Genomic DNA, 17,363 nt, shown 5'->3' on the forward strand with positions numbered 1-17,363 from the left:
GAGACACAACGAAACCCCTCTGAATAGCCCGTTGATGCATCCAACGATAACTCTGCAGTTGACCAGTTCCAGCCATTTCCCCCTCCAGAAAAGCAGCAATATCCTCAAAGTCCGACTGGTTCTTTCGCCGGAAAAGATGCAGTTTCTTGCATATTCTTTTTAAAGTCCTGATACTGATGATAATGTGATGCTGATGTGCCAAAAGATTCTCCTTGTTTGTGAAACCTATCCTAAAATACAACTCAACAAAATCCTCCGTAGCCCTCATGTTAACAAGTGTCTCCAAAAGTAGCAGGTTTGAATATTATGACTTTATTCTCATAAATAATTACTTTTTTCTCGTTAATAATGAGTTTAATCTCGTTAATAATGAGTTTAATCTCGTTAATAATGAGTTTAATCTCGTTAAAAATGACTTTTTTCTCGTTAATAATGACTTTTTTCTCGTTAATAATGAGTTTAATCTCGTTAATGATGACTTTTTTCTCGATAATAATGAGTTTAATCTCATAAATAATGACTTTTTTCTCGTTAATAATGATTTTAGTCTCGTTAATAATGACTTTTTTCTCGTTAATAATGACTTTAATCTCGTAAATAAATTTTTTTTCCCTTAATGTGGCCCTAATCCTCCGTCGTAATGGTGGCTGTGTATGACCACTTGTATTTTTTGTACATGTCATGAATCAGTCTGCCAAATGCAGTAGTGGTAGTAGTGGGGGGAAAAGTGGACCTGACTACCCAGGGCCCGAGTAGGGAGAGGGGCCCATGACAATCCTGATTTTTTATTTATTTTTATTTTTTTTTTTGTGATGTTTTTATTTCGAATGAATTTGGCCCTCCAATTAATTGGTGTCATAATTTATTTCAAAAATATTTATAACATCAACTGAGAGAATGAACTTTATGTCACAGTCCTTCCAACATATTGGACATTCTGGGGGCCCCCCCTCTTGGACGCGCAAAATGGTTTAGTCCGCCCGACAGCGACCGGCGACAAGTGTAACGTCAGTGAGCCCAGATTGAATGACCTGGGGGTTAGACAGCATGCTGCCCAAAAAGCAAAAATCGGGGTATCAAAAGAAGAAAGAGCGGAAGGCAAAAGAAAAAAGGCAGAATGAAGGGAGGCAGCTGTTGACTGCTTTCTTTCCAAAAGGTGAACCGAGTTTGCTTGTTTTGCAAAATCCAATTAAAGTTAACGTAGGCCACTACAGACAGCTGCTGCTGATGTTTGTATGCTCATGTGAAGTCTTTAGCTTTGCTAGTTTCCAACCAGGCTGCTTGCAGATTTTTGCAGCTTTAGATAACGTTAGTTGTCACTATTAACCAGTTTCAGAAACAAACAGTGGCGCAGCTGCAGCAGCTGGAGCAGCAGTGGCCAGTCCTGGCGGATCCTCTGAAGATGAGCTCCCCCCTCCGACCCCCCCTTACGTTGGTATGTTGGTTCGAGAGAGAGAGAGAGAGAGAGAGAGAGAGAGAGAGAGAGAGAGAGCCGCTGGCTGGTAGAATTGCTGCCTAAATCCGAGTTGTTTACCTTAAGTTTAAAGTAAGTTAGCCTTTTGGTTCAGTCCATGTGCTATAGCTTATTGTCTACTGACACAGCAGAGCTGAAAAGTAAAACTCTGTGCTGAACTTTATTTTTGTCTGGTAAAAAGCCTTAACAGTGCAGAGTAGTGCTGTACTTAAAAGCTATTATCAGTGCTCAATAAATTCATGATGTTACCAAAGCCAATGAGTAATCATGTTAAATAAGTGTGACCTCAATATGAATCAAAAATAATTGTGATTATGATTTTTGCCATACATTTTTGCCATAGATAGATAGATAGATAGATAGAGAGAGAGAGAGAGAGAGAGAGAGAGAGAGAGAGAGAGAGAGAGAGAGATGTTTCTGAGTGTGCAGTTGTCTCCTGTTCTCCTGTTGTCATGGATCAAAACGTTAGTACAGAAACCAGATGTAGCCTAATGTTTTAGGTATTTGAGCAGAAGTAGACCAAATGCATCAATTCAGGTGGTGAATGAAAGAACCACTCATCAATATAATCTGATCTGGCTGTAGCTTAAAACCCTATTTATGCTTTTTTAATTTCAAATAAATACCCTCTTTTTGTCTTTTTCTTTTTTTTTTTTTTTTTTCTTTTCTTTTTTTTTTTTTTTTTGCCCACGCGCCTCATGCACTGGCATGGATAGGGGCCCACTGACATTGAGAGTGTACAGGGCCCAGAATTTGGTGCTACGCCCCTGTGGAGGACGGACTATATACAGATATACTGAATAGAAATGAATACTTAAACGTTTATAATGAACAGTTTCTTTCTTTTAGGTGTGTCCCTGGCCCCTTCTGCACAGCTGGTGGACAAAAGGAAATCCCACGAGGTGGAGATTTGTAAGCTGAGGGTAGAGTTGTGTTGTGAATTCCCTGCTGTGAGGACCCCACGTCACAGCAAGCTGCCCCATGCAGAGACTATGGACTGCTCTGCGCACGCGCAGTGTGTGTTCGATAACTTTCTGTGTCGCTCACTAGTGAGTAACTCCTTGCCGATTGGCAGCACTCTCCTTTATTCCCTTTGTACAGTACGACAGTGTGCGTCGGTGATGATGTAAGTTATATGATGAGCGGATGTTGTTTATATTTTGTACGTAACGAGAGTTGTTATTGTTACCAGGTTAATAAGTTCCATGTATATCTTACCATGTAGCATGTTTACAGAGCCTCGTGAAACGTGAACGGCCCGGCATGTAACATAGCTAATTACCGTGCATTTAATTGTTCCTGTCATTGTTTAGCCGTGTAGCTGTTGCTCATTGAGGCTGCTATTATACTGTATGCAAGTGTGATAGATTGACCGGATCGGTAATTACCGGGGCTGTCTCAGTTTAGTTTGGTCACGTGACCTGCCTGCTGCGCCAGGCTTTTGTGTTATTCATGATCCTACACTGTTACCTACTGGTGATTTTCAGTATGACACGTTACATATGTCAATTGAAATTCAGGTTATTAGTGGGCAAGCTGGCAAGGCCGCTTGCACACTTATGTTCTTCCCACTATTTATTATTCTTATTATTATTATTATTAGTGATACAGTGCTGAGCACTGAACACAGCAGGGGCGAAGCCCCTGCTGTGTTCAGTGCGAAGCACTGAACACTATTGTTCTTCTGCGTGTTTCTTCTTCTTCTTCTTCTTAAACTTATTAGTGATACAGTGCTGAGCACTGAACACAGCAGGGGCGAAGCCCCTGCTGTGTTCAGTGCGAAGCACTGAACACTATTGTTCTTCTGCGTGTTTCTTCTTCTTCTTATTAAAATTATTTTTCCTCTTCCGTACTTTTTTCGGTTCGCTACTAGTCTAAAACGATAGCGAGCACCCAGGCGAATGATATATCAAAACGTGCGGCTCGATCGGACTCGGTCTGCTATTATTTTTCTCTACAGAATACGCGTTTTTCGCGTCGTAAGACGCGAAAAACGCACGAAAAAATCCCATTCAAAGTAAATGGGAGACGGCGAAAAATGCGAAAAAATCTCTCCCTTTTTCAAGGGGCTACTGCTCCGGCATACGTTGACCTAGAGACGCCGTTCCAATTTTAAAACGTAGACACAAGTCTCGTCTATGGGTGTAGTAATTCTTGTTTCGGTAGGTCATATAGTTTTTGAGCAGTCGCTGTTCAATGAACGCAAGCGTTTTGGGAGAAATTCTGAGTTTATAATGGGTGTGTATTGCACGGAATGTTCGCGCTAGAGTGGAGGGGATTAACTGCCAGAGTGGAGAGAAGCTCTGAAAATTGTATGAAACTTTTGTCTTTCCACGCTCCTCCAAAGCACAAATTTCGCTCTACGAGTATGAAAATTTCCAGAGTTGTAGTGCCGCTTGCGCTGATTCTCACGATGTGCCTGGCTAAGCAATAGGACTTACGGTTCTTGAGTTCTCAGCCTCTGAGCGAGGAGAGCGCCTCTGACCTCGCCCATAAGGTCCAATACAAATGAAAAACAGATGAGACAGAAACCAGCCGTTTTTTAACTCGCTCTAAAATCCGTATCTTTGAGCCCAGCGAAAAAAGAAAGTGATCAGAGTGTACAGCAAAGCCTTGTGGCTCTCACGGTGAAGAAATTTTGGCAATAGGAGTTACGGTGTCGGCGTGAGAAGCGTTTGTTCGGAGGGTGCGCAGAGGCCAAATTCAGACGTTTCTCAGAGTCTCGCAGACCCGCAGGTGGCCTGATCTCAAGTTGCCATGGCAACCTCTGAGCCTGAGTGCCTCTCCCACACACACACATATGTAGCTTTAGCTGCAGCTGTGCAGCTTAGTCAAATGATCAGTTCTCCATTAAGCTCTATAGTGACATGCTAACCAGCCACAGCCAAGCTACCTACTGGTGAGTTGTATGTGTTAGTGATGTAATGAGTGATGTTGGCTTGTTAGCGTTAGCCACAATGCTAACATGCTAATGCTAACATGAGGTCCTATGAACTTGTTGGTGCCTGGAGGTATACCTGTTGATGTCGGGTTGGTGTGCTAACATGCTAATGATAGCATGCTAATGCTAATATGCTAACATACGTTAAAATGAATGTTCATTGCGTCCTAATGGGGGTTCAGAGGTTTTTAATGTGATATTTGACATGCTAATGTTAGCATGCTAATGCTAAAATGCTAACATAGGTTGAAATGATTGGTAAAGGCATTCTAATGGTGTTTGAGACCTTTTCAATGTGTTTTTTGACATGCTAATGTCAGCTTAGCATTGTCGCTGATAGGCACGCGCACGGCCCGGCGTTTGGCACACGGCCCGGCGTTTGCGCACTGTATCACTCTCCAAATTTCCCGCCGAGGGGAATTTGTCTAGTTATTATTAGTGATACAGTGCTTTTGCCCTGAACACAGCAGGGGCGAAGCCCCTGCTGTGTTCAGTGCAAAGCACTGAACCACTATTGTTCTTCTGCGTGTTTCTTCTTCTTCTTCAACTTCTTTTTATTATTCATCTTCCGTATTTTTTCGCCGCGCTACTAGTCAAAAACGATAGGGAGCACCCAGGCAAATTATATATCAAAACGTGCGGCTCGATCGGGAATGGTGTGCTATTATTTTTCTCTATAGAATACGCGTTTTTCGCGTCGTAAGACGCGAAAAACGCACGAAAAAATCCCATTCAAAGTAAATGGGAGACGGCGAAAAATGCGACAAAATCTCCCCCTTTTTCAACGAGCTACTGCTCCGGCATACTTTGACCTAGAGATGCCGTTCCAACTTTAAAACGTAGACACAAGTCTCGTGTATGGGTGTATTAAGTCTCGTTTTGATAGGTCGTATAGTTTTCGAGCAGTCACAGTTCAATGACCGTGAGCGTTTTGGGAAAAATTGTGAGTTTATAATGGGTGTGTATTGCACGGAATGTTCGCGCTAGAGTGGAGGGGATTAACTGCCAGAGTGTAGAGAAGCTCTGAAAATTGCGTGAAACTTTTGTTTTCCACGCTCCTCCAAAGCACAAATTTCGCTGTACCTGCGCGAAACTTTCCAAGGTTGTAGTGCCGCTTGTGCTGATTCCCATGATGTGCCTGGCTAAGCGACAGGACTTACGGTTTTTGAGTTGTGAGCCTCTGAGCGAGGAGAGCGCCTCTGACCTCGCCCATAAGGTCCAATACAAATGAAAAATGGGAGAGACAGAAACCAGCCGTTTTTTAACTCGCTCTAAAATCCGCATTTTTCAGCCCAGCGAAAAAAGAAAGTGATCAGAGTGTACAGCAAAGCCTTGTGGCTCTCACGGTGAAGAAATTTCGGCAATAGGAGTTTCGGTGTCGGCGTGAGAAGCGTTTGTTCGGAGGGTGCGCAGAGGCCAAATTCAGACGTTTCTCAGAGTCTCGCAGACCCGCAGGTGGCCTGATCTCAAGTTGCCGTGGCAACCTCTGAGCCTAATTGCCTCTCCCACACACACACATATGTAGCTTTAGCTGCAGCTGTGCAGCTCAGTCAAATGATCAGTTCTCCATTAAGCTCTATAGTGACATGCTAACCAGCCACAGCCAAGCTACCTACTGGTGAGTTGTATGTTAGTGATGTAATGACTGATGTTGGCCTGTTAGCGTTAGCCACAATGCTAACATGCTAATGCTAACATGAGGTCCTATGAATTTGTTGGTGCCTGGAGGTATACCTGTTGATGTCGGGTTGTTGTGCTAACATGCTAATGTTAGCATGCTAATGCTAATATGCTAACATACGTTAAAATGAATGTTCATTGTGTTGTAATGATGGTTCAGAGGTTTTTAATGTGATATTTGACATGCTAATGTTAGCATGCTAATGCTAACATGCTAACCTTGGCTAAAATGATTGGTAAAGGCATTATAATGACGTTTGAGACCTTCTCAATGTGTTTTTTGATATGCTAATGTTAGCTTTGCGTTGTGTTTTTAGTACTGGACACTGACCTCTGTCAGCAACACGGCCCGGCGTTTGCGCACTGTATCACTCTCCAAATTTCCCGCCGAGGGGAATTTGTCTAGTTAGTGATACAGTGCTTTTGCCTGAACACAGCAGGGGCGAAGCCCCTGCTGTGTTCAGTGCAAAGCACTGAACCACTATTGTTCTTCTGCGTGTTTCTTCTTCTTCTTTTTATTTTTCCTCTTCCGTACCTTTTTTCGGTTCGCTACTAGTCAAAAACGATAGCGAGCACCCAGGCAAATTATATATCAAAACGTGCGGCTCGATCGGGAATCGATGGCTATTATTTTTCTCTACAGAATACGCGTTTTTCGCGTCGTAAGACGCGAAAAACGCAAAACCTCGTCCCCACGGCAACCGCTGGATTTTCAATGGGTGTGTATTGCGCGGAATGTTCGCGCTAGAGTGGAGGGGATTAACTGCCAGAGTGGAGAGATGCTCTGAAAATTGTCTGAAATTTTCGTCTTTCCACGCTCCCCCAAAGCACAAATCTCGCTCTATGTGCGTGAAAATTTCCAGAGTTGTAGTGCCGCTTGCGCTGATTCTCACGATGTGCCTGGCTTAGCGATAGGACTTATGGTTTTTGAATTGTGAGCTTCTGAGCGAGGAGAGCGCCTCTGACCTTGCCCATAAGGTCCAATACAAATCAAAAACAGGAGAGACAGAAACTGACCGTTTTTTAACTCGCTCTAAAATCCGCATTTCTGAGCCCAGCGGAAAAAGAAAGTGATCAGCTTGTAGAGCAAAGCCTTGTGGCTCTCACGATGAAGAAATTTCTGGAATAGGAGTTTCGGTCGTCGTGTGAGAAGCGTTTGTTCGAGGGGTGCGCAGAGGCCAAATTCAGACGTTTCTCTGTCTGCCCCTCATTGACTCCACTCAAATGCATGTGTGTCTGCACCTGTGTCTGAGTGGGTGACATCATTGATCAGGCCACCTCAAGTTGCTGTGGCAACCTCTGAGCCTCAGTACTTCTCTGAGCACTCCTCTCCCACATACACACACATATGTAGCTTCAGCTGCAGTTCAGCTCAGTCAAATGACCAGTTCTCCATTAAGCTCTGTAGTGACATGCTAACCAGCCACAGCCAAGCTATCTACTGGTGAGTTGTATATGTTAGTGATGTAATGAGTGATGTTGGGCTGTTAGCATTAGCCACAATGCTAACATGCTAATGCTAACATGAGGTCCTATGAACTTGGTGGTGCCTGGAGGTTTGACTAGTGATGTCGGTTTGGTGTGCTAACATGCTAATGTTAGCATGCTAATGCTAATATGCTAACTTAGGCTAAAATGAATCTTGAAGGCATTCTAATGATGGTTCAGAGGTTTTTAATGTGTTATTTGACATGCTAATTTAGCATGCTAATGCTAACATGCTAACATATGTTAAAATGATTGGTAAAGGCATTCTAAGGGTGTTTCAGACCTTTTCAATGTGTTTTTTGACATGCTAATGTCAGCTTAGCATTGTCGCCGATGCTGAAATGGGGTCCTATGAACGGGTTTGACTTGTGATATCGGGTTGCTGTGCTAATATGATGGCACTAGGCATGCGCACGGCCCGGCGTTTGGCACACGGCCCGGCGTTTGCGCACTGTATCACTCTCCAAATTTCCCGCCGAGGGGAATTTGTCTAGTTCATCATCCGTACTTTTTTTGATTCGCTACTAGTCTGAAACGATAGCGAGCACCCAGGCGAATGATATATCAAAACGTGCGTCTCGATCGGGATCGGTGTGCTATTATTTTTCTCTACAGAATACGCGTTTTTCGCGTCGTAAGACGCGAAAAACGCACGAAAAAATCCCATTCAAAGTAAATGGGAGACGGCGAAAAATGCGACAAAATCTCCCCCTTTTTCAAAGGGCTACTGCTCGGGCATACTTTCACCTAGAGACGCCGTTCCAACTTTAAAACGTAAAAACAAGTCTCATCTATAGGTGTATTAAGTCTCGTTTTGATAGGTCGTATAGTTTTCGAGCAGTCGCAGTTCAATGACCGTGAGCGTTTTGGGAGAAATTGTGAGTTTATAATGGGTGTGTATTGCACGGAATGTTCGCGCTAGAGTGGAGGGGATTAACTGCTAGAGTGGAGAGAAGCTCTGAAAATTGTGTGAAACTTTCGTCTTTCCACGCTCCTCCAAAGCACAAATTTCGCTCTACGAGTATGAAAATTTCCAGAGTTGTAGTGCCGCTTGCGCTGATTCTCACGATGTGCCTGGCTAAGCGATAGGACTTACGGTTTTTGAGTTCTCAGCCTCTGAGCGAGGAGAGTGCCTCTGACCTCGGCCATAAGGTCCAATACAAATGAAAAGCAGGAGAGACAGAAACCAGCCATTTTTTAACTCGCTCTAAAATCCGTATCTTTGAGCCCAGCGAAAAAAGAAAGTGATCAGCTTGTAGAGCAAAGCCTTGTGGCTCTCACGGTGAAGAAATTTCGGCAATAGGAGTTACGGTGTCGGCGTGAGAAGCGTTTGTTCGGAGGGTGCGCAGAGGCCAAATTCAGACGTTTCTCAGAGTCTCGCAGACCCGCAGGTGGCCTGATCTCAAGTTGCCATGGCAACCTCTGAGCCTAATTGCCTCTCCCACACACACACATATGTAGCTTGAGCTGCAGCTGTGCAGCTCAGTCAAATGATCAGTTCTCCATTAAGCTCTATAGTGACATGCTAACCAGCCACAGCCAAGCTACCTACTGGTGAGTTGTATGTGTTAGTGATGTAATGAGTGATGTTGGCCTGTTAGCGTTAGCCACAATGCTAACATGCTAATGCTAACATGAGGTCCTATGAACTTGTTGGTGCCTGGAGGTATACCTGTTGATGTCGGTTTGGTGTGCTAACATGCTAATGTTAGCATGCTAATGCTAATATGCTAACTTAGGCTAAAATGATTGTTGAAGGCATTCTAATCATGGTTCAGAGGTTTTTAATGTGTTATGTGACATGCTAATTTAGCATGCTAATGCTAACATGCTAACATGCGTTACAATGATGGGGAAAGGCATTCTAATGGTGGTTCAGAGGTTTTTAATGTGTTATTTGACATGCTAATGTCAGCTTAGCATTGTCGCTGATGCTGAACACTAGGCACGCGCACGGCCCGGCGATTGCGCACTGTATCACTCTCCAAATTTCCCGCCGAGGGGAATTTGTCTAGTTAGTGATACAGTGCTGAGCACTGAACACAGCAGGGGCGAAGCCCCTGCTGTGTTCAGTGCGAAGCACTGAACACTATTGTTCTTCTGCGTGTTTCTTCTTCTTCTTATTATTAGTGATACAGTGCTGAGCACTGAACACAGCAGGGGCGAAGCCCCTGCTGTGTTCAGTGCGAAGCACTGAACACTATTGTTCTTCTGTGCGCTTCTTCTTCTTCTTCTTCTTATTTTTTTTAATATTATTCCTCTTCCGTACTTTTTTCGGTTCGCTACTAGTCAAAAACGATAGCGAGCACCCAGGCGAATTATATATCAAAACGTGCGGCTCGATCGGACTCGGTCTGCTATTATTTAACACAGCAGGGGCGAAGCCCCTGCTGTGTTCAGTGCGAAGCACTGAACACTATTGTTCTTCTGCGTGTTTCTTCTTCTTCTTATTATTAGTGATACAGTGCTGAGCACTGAACACAGCAGGGGCGAAGCCCCTGCTGTGTTCAGTGCGAAGCACTGAACACTATTGTTCTTCTGTGCGCTTCTTCTTCTTCTTCTTCTTATTTTTTTTAATATTATTCCTCTTCCGTACTTTTTTCGGTTCGCTACTAGTCAAAAACGATAGCGAGCACCCAGGCGAATTATATATCAAAACGTGCGGCTCGATCGGACTCGGTCTGCTATTATTTTTCTCTACAGAATACGCGTTTTTCGCGTCGTAAGACGCGAAAAACGCAAAACGTCGTCCCCACGGCAACCGCTGGATTTTCAATGGGTGTGTATTGCGCGGAATGTTCGCGCTAGAGTGGAGGGGATTAACTGCCAGAGTGGAGAGATGCTCTGAAAATTGTCTGAAACTTTCGTCTTTCCACGCTCCTCCAAGGCACAAATTTCGCTCTACGCGCGTGAAAATTTCCAGGGTTGTAGTGCCGCTTGCGCTGATTCTCACAATGTGCCTGGCTAAACGATAGAACTCACGGTTTTTGAGTTCTCAGCCTCTGAGCGAGGAGAGCGCCTCTGACCTCGCCCATAAGGTCCAATACAAATCAAAAACAGCAGAGACGGAAACCGACCTTTTTTTAACTCGCTGTAAAATCGGCTTTTTTGAGCCCAGCGGAAAAAGAAAGTGATCATCTTGTAGAGCAAAGCCTTGTGGCTCTCACGGTGAAAAAATTTTGGCAATAGGAGTTTCGGTGTAGGCGTGAGAAGCGTTTGTTCGAGGGGTACGCAGAGGCCAAATTCAGACGTTTCTCAGGCTCGTCTCATGCGTTTCCCATAAGAAATGAATGGGACGAGCCGAAAAATGCAAAAAAATCTCCCCCTTTTTCAAAGGGCTACTGCTCCGGCATACTTTCACCTAGAGACGCCATTCCAACTTTAAAACGTAGACACAAATCTTGTCTATTGGTGTCTTAAATCTCGTTTTGATAGGTCATGTAGTTTTTGATCAGTCGCCGTTCAATGACCGTGACCGTTTTTGGGAAAAATTGTGACTTTATAATGAGTGTGTATTGCACGGAATGTTGTGTTAGAGTGGAGGGGTTTAACTGCCAGAGTGGAGAGAAGCTCTTAAAATTGCCTGAAACTTCCGTCTTTCAACGCTCCTACAAAGCACAAATTTTGCTCTACGTGCGTCAAAATTTCCAGAGTTGTAGTGCCACTTGTGCTGATTCTCACGATGTGCCTGGCTAAGCGATAGGACTTACGGTTTTTGAGTTATGATCCTCTGAGCGAGGAGAGTACCTCTGACCTCGCCCATAAGGTCCAATACAAATCAAAAACAGGAGAAACAGAAACCAACCATGTTTTTAACTCACTGTAAAATCCGCAATTTTGACCCCAGCGAAAAAACAAAGTGATCAGCATGTACAGCAAAGCCTTGTGGCTCTGACGGTGAAAAAATTTTGGCAATAGGACTTTCGGTCTTCGTGTGAGAAGCGTTTGTTCGAGGGGTGCGCAGAGGCCAAATTCAGACATTTCTGTGTCTGCTCCTCATTGACTCCAATCAAATGCATGTGTGTCCGCACCTGTGTCTGAGTGGATGACATCATTGATCAGGCCACCTCAAGTTGCTGTGGCAACCTCTGAGCCTCAGTACTTCTCTGAGCACTCCTCTCCCACATACACACACATATGTAGCTTCAGCTGCAGTTCAGCTCAGTCAAATGACCAGTTCTCCATTAAGCTCTGTAGTGACATGCTAACCAGCCACAGCCAAGCTATCTACTGGTGAGTTGTATATGTTAGTGATGTAATGAGTGATGTTGGGCTGTTAGCATTAGCCACAATGCTAACATGCTAATGCTAACATGAGGTCCTATGAACTTGGTGGTGCCTGGAGGTTTGACTAGTGATGTCGGTTTGGTGTGCTAACATGCTAATGTTAGCATGCTAATGCTAATATGCTAACTTAGGCTAAAATGAATCTTGAAGGCGTTCTAATGATGGTTCAGAGGTTTTTAATGTGTTATTTGACATGCTAATTTAGCATGCTAATGCTAACATGCTAACATATGTTAAAATGATTGGTAAAGGCATTCTAAGGGTGTTTCAGACCTTTTCAATGTGTTTTTTGACATGCTAATGTCAGCTTAGCATTGTCGCCGATGCTGAAATGGGGTCCTATGAACGGGTTTGACTTGTGATATCGGGATGCTGTGCTAATATGATGGCACTAGGCATGCGCACGGCCCGGCGTTTGGCACACGGCCCGGCGTTTGCGCACTGTATCACTCTCCAAATTTCCCGCCGAGGGGAATTTGTCTAGTTAGTGATACAGTGCTTTTGCCCTGAACACAGAAGGGGCGAAGCCCCTTCTGTGTTCAGTGCAAAGCACTGAACCACTATTGTTCTTCTGCGTGTTTCTTCTTCTTCTTTTTATTATTCATCTTCCGTACTTTTTTCGGTTCGCTACTAGTCAAAAACGATAGCGAGCACCCAGGCGAATGATATATCAAAACGTGCGGCTCGATCGGGAATGGTGTGCTATTATTTTTCTCCGTAATAGACGCGTTTTTCACGTCGTAAGACGCGAAAAACGCACGAAAAAATCCCATTCAAAGTAAATGGGAGAAGGCGAAAAAAGCGACAAAATCTCCCCCTTTTTCAAAGGACTACTGCTCTGGCATACTTTGACCTAGAGACGCCATTCCAACTTTAAAACGTAGACACACATCTCGTGTATTGGTGTATTAAGTCTCATTTTGATAGGTCGTATAGTTTTTGAGCAGTCGCAGTTCAATGACCGTGAGCGTTTTGGGAGAAATTCTGAGTTTATAATGGGTGTGTATTGCACGGAATGTTCGCGCTAGAGTGGAGGGGATTAACTGCCAGAGTGGAGAGAAGCTCTGAAAATTGTGTGAAACTTTTGTCTTTCCACGCTCCTCCAAAGCACAAATTTCGCTCTACGTGCGCGAAACTTTCCAAGGTTGTAGTGCCGCTTGCGCTGATTCTCACGATGTGCCTGGCTAAGCGACAGGACTTACGGTTTTTGAGTTGTGAGCCTCTGAGCGAGGAGAGCGCCTCTGACCTCGCCCATAAGGTCCAATACAAATGAAAAATGGGAGAGACAGAAACCAGCCGTTTTTTAACTCGCTCTAAAATCCGCATTTTTGAGCCCAGCGAAAAAAGAACGTGATCAGAGTGTACAGCAAAGCCTTGTGGCTCTCACGGTGAAGAAATTTTGGCAATAGGACTTTCGGTGTCGGCGTGAGAAGCGTTTGTTTGGAGGGTGCGCAGAGGCCAAATTCAGACGTTTCTCAGAGTCTCGCAGACCCGCAGGTGGCCTGATCTCAAGTTGCCGTGGCAACCTCTGAGCCTAATTGCCTCTCTCACACACACACATATGTAGCTTTAGCTGCAGCTGTGCAGCTCAGTCAAATGATCAGTTCTCCATTAAGCTCTATAGTGACATGCTAACCAGCCACAGCCAAGCTACCTACTGGTGAGTTGTATGTGTTAGTGATGTAATGAGTGATGTTGGCCTGTTAGCGTTAGCCACAATGCTAACATGCTAATGCTAACATGAGGTCCTATGAATTTGTTGGTGCGTGGAGGTTTGACTAGTGATGTCGGGTTGTTGTGCTAACATGCTAATGTTAGCATGCTAATGCTAACATGCTAACATGCGTTAAAATGAATGTACATTGCGTTCTAATGGTGGTTCAGAGGTTTTTAATGTGTTATTTGACATGCTAATGTTAGCATGCTAATGCTAACATGCTAACATAGGTTGAAATGATTGGTAAAGGCATTCTAATGGTGTTTGAGACCTTCTCAATGTGTTTGCTGACATGCTAATGTCAGCTTCGCGATGTGTTTTTAGTACTGGACACTGACCTCTGTCAGCAACACGGCCCGGCGATTGCGCACTGTATCACTCTCCAAATTTCCCGCCGAGGGGAATTTGTCTAGTTTTTTTTCATCTTCCGTACTTTTTTCGGTTCGCTACTAGTCCTAGAGTTTTGAGAGCACCCAGGCGAATTATATATCAAAACGTGCGGCTCGATCGGGAATGGTGTGCTATTATTTTTCTCTACAGAATACGCGTTTTTCGCGTCGTAAGACGCGAAAAACGCACGAAAAAATCCCATAAGAAATGAATGGGACGAGCCGAAAAATGCGAAAAAATCTCCCCCTTTTTCAAAGGGTTACTGCTCGGGCATACTTTCACCTAGAGACGCCGTTCCAACTTTAAAACGTAGACACAGGTCTCGTGTATAGGTGTAGTAATTCTCGTTTTGATAGGTCGTATAGTTTTCGAGCAGTCGCAGTTCAATGACCGTGAGCGTTTTGGGAGAAATTCTGAGTTTATAATGGGTGTGTATTGCACGGAATGTTCGCGCTAGAGTGGAGGGGATTAACTGCCAGAGTGGAGAGACGCTCTGAAAATTGTCTGAAATTTTCATCTTTCCACACTCCCCCAAAGCACAAATCTCGCTCTACGTGCGTGAAAATTTCCAGAGTTGTAGTACCGCTTGCGCTGATTCTCACGATGTGCCTGGCTAAGTGATAGGACTTATGATTTTTGAATTGTGAGCTTCTGAGCGAGGAGAGCGCCTCTGACCTTGCCCATAAGGTCCAATACAAATCAAAAACAGGAGAGACAGAAACTGACCGTTTTTTAACTCGCTCTAAAATCCGCATTTCTGAGCCCAGCGGAAAAAGAAAGTGATCAGCTTGTAGAGCAAAGCCTTGTGGCTCTCACGATGAAGAAATTTCTGGAATAGGAGTTTCGGTCTTCGTGTGAGAAGCGTTTGTTCGAGGGGTGCGCAGAGGCCAAATTCAGACGTTTCTCTGTCTGCCCCTCATTGACTCCACTCAAATGCATGTGTGTCTGCACCTGTGTCTGAGTGGGTGACATCATTGATCAGGCCACCTCAAGTTGCTGTGGCAACCTCTGAGCCTCAGTACTTCTCTCAGCACTCCTCTCCCACATACACACACATATGTAGCTTCAGCTGCAGTTCAGCTCAGTCAAATGATCAGTTCTCCATTAAGCTCTATAGTGACATGCTAACCAGCCACAGCCAAGCTACCTACTGGTGAGTTGTATGTGTTGGTGATGTAATGAGTGATGTTGGCCTGTTAGCGTTAGCCACAATGCTAACATGCTAATGCTAACATGAGGTCCTATGAACTTGTTGGTGCCTGGAGGTATACCTGTTGATGTCGGTTTGGCGTGCTAACATGCTAATGTTAGCATGCTAATGCTAATATGCTAACATACGTTAAAATGAATGTTCATCGCATTCTAATGGGGGTTCAGAGGTTTTTAATGTGATATTTGACATGCTAATTTTAGCATGCTAATGCTAACATGCTAACCTTGGCTAAAATGATTGGTAAGGCATTATAATGATGTTTGAGACCTTCTCAATGTGTTTTTTGATATGCTAATGTTAGCTTTGCGTTGTGTTTTTAGTACTGGACACTGACCTCTGTCAGCAACACGGCCCGGCGTTTGCGCACTGTATCACTCTCCAAATTTCCCGCCGAGGGGAATTTGTCTAGTTAGTGATACAGTGCTGAGCACTGAACACTATTGTTCTTCTGCGTGTTTCTTCTTCTTATTAGTGATACAGTGCTGAGCACTGAACACAGCAGGGGCGAAGCCCCTGCTGTGTTCAGTGCGAAGCACTGAACACTATTGTTCTTCTGCGTGTTTCTTCTTCTTCTTATTAAAATTATTTTTCCTCTTCCGTACTTTTTTCGGTTCGCTACTAGTCTAAAACGATAGCGAGCACCCAGGCGAATGATATATCAAAACGTGCGGCTCGATCGGACTCGGTCTGCTATTATTTTTCTCTACAGAATACGCGTTTTTCGCGTCGTAAGACGCGAAAAACGCACGAAAAAATCCCATTCAAAGTAAATGGGAGACGGCGAAAAATGCGAAAAAATCTCTCCCTTTTTCAAGGGGCTACTGCTCCGGCATACGTTGACCTAGAGACGCCGTTCCAATTTTAAAACGTAGACACAAGTCTCGTCTATGGGTGTAGTAATTCTTGTTTCGGTAGGTCATATAGTTTTTGAGCAGTCGCTGTTCAATGAACGCAAGCGTTTTGGGAGAAATTCTGAGTTTATAATGGGTGTGTATTGCACGGAATGTTCGCGCTAGAGTGGAGGGGATTAACTGCCAGAGTGGAGAGAAGCTCTGAAAATTGTATGAAACTTTTGTCTTTCCACGCTCCTCCAAAGCACAAATTTCGCTCTACGAGTATGAAAATTTCCAGAGTTGTAGTGCCGCTTGCGCTGATTCTCACGATGTGCCTGGCTAAGCAATAGGTCTTACGGTTCTTGAGTTCTCAGCCTCTGAGCGAGGAGAGCGCCTCTGACCTCGCCCATAAGGTCCAATACAAATGAAAAACAGATGAGACAGAAACCAGCCGTTTTTTAACTCGCTCTAAAATCCGTATCTTTGAGCCCAGCGAAAAAAGAAAGTGATCAGAGTGTACAGCAAAGCCTTGTGGCTCTCACGGTGAAGAAATTTTGGCAATAGGAGTTACGGTGTCGGCGTGAGAAGCGTTTGTTCGGAGGGTGCGCAGAGGCCAAATTCAGACGTTTCTCAGAGTCTCGCAGACCCGCAGGTGGCCTGATCTCAAGTTGCCATGGCAACCTCTGAGCCTGAGTGCCTCTCCCACACACACACATATGTAGCTTTAGCTGCAGCTGTGCAGCTTAGTCAAATGATCAGTTCTCCATTAAGCTCTATAGTGACATGCTAACCAGCCACAGCCAAGCTACCTACTGGTGAGTTGTATGTGTTAGTGATGTAATGAGTGATGTTGGCTTGTTAGCGTTAGCCACAATGCTAACATGCTAATGCTAACATGAGGTCCTATGAACTTGTTGGTGCCTGGAGGTATACCTGTTGATGTCGGGTTGGTGTGCTAACATGCTAATGATAGCATGCTAATGCTAATATGCTAACATACGTTAAAATGAATGTTCATTGCGTCCTAATGGGGGTTCAGAGGTTTTTAATGTGATATTTGACATGCTAATGTTAGCATGCTAATGCTAAAATGCTAACATAGGTTGAAATGATTGGTAAAGGCATTCTAATGGTGTTTGAGACCTTTTCAATGTGTTTTTTGACATGCTAATGTCAGCTTAGCATTGTCGCTGATAGGCACGCGCACGGCCCGGCGTTTGGCACACGGCCCGGCGTTTGCGCACTGTATCACTCTCCAAATTTCCCGCCGAGGGGAATTTGTCTAGTTATTTTTCCTCTTCCGTACTTTTTTCGGTTCGCTACTAGTCAAAAACGATAGC

Source organism: Chaetodon trifascialis, chromosome 20, assembly GCF_039877785.1.
Source record: "Chaetodon trifascialis isolate fChaTrf1 chromosome 20, fChaTrf1.hap1, whole genome shotgun sequence".
Taxonomy (NCBI): Eukaryota; Metazoa; Chordata; class Actinopteri; order Chaetodontiformes; family Chaetodontidae; genus Chaetodon; species Chaetodon trifascialis.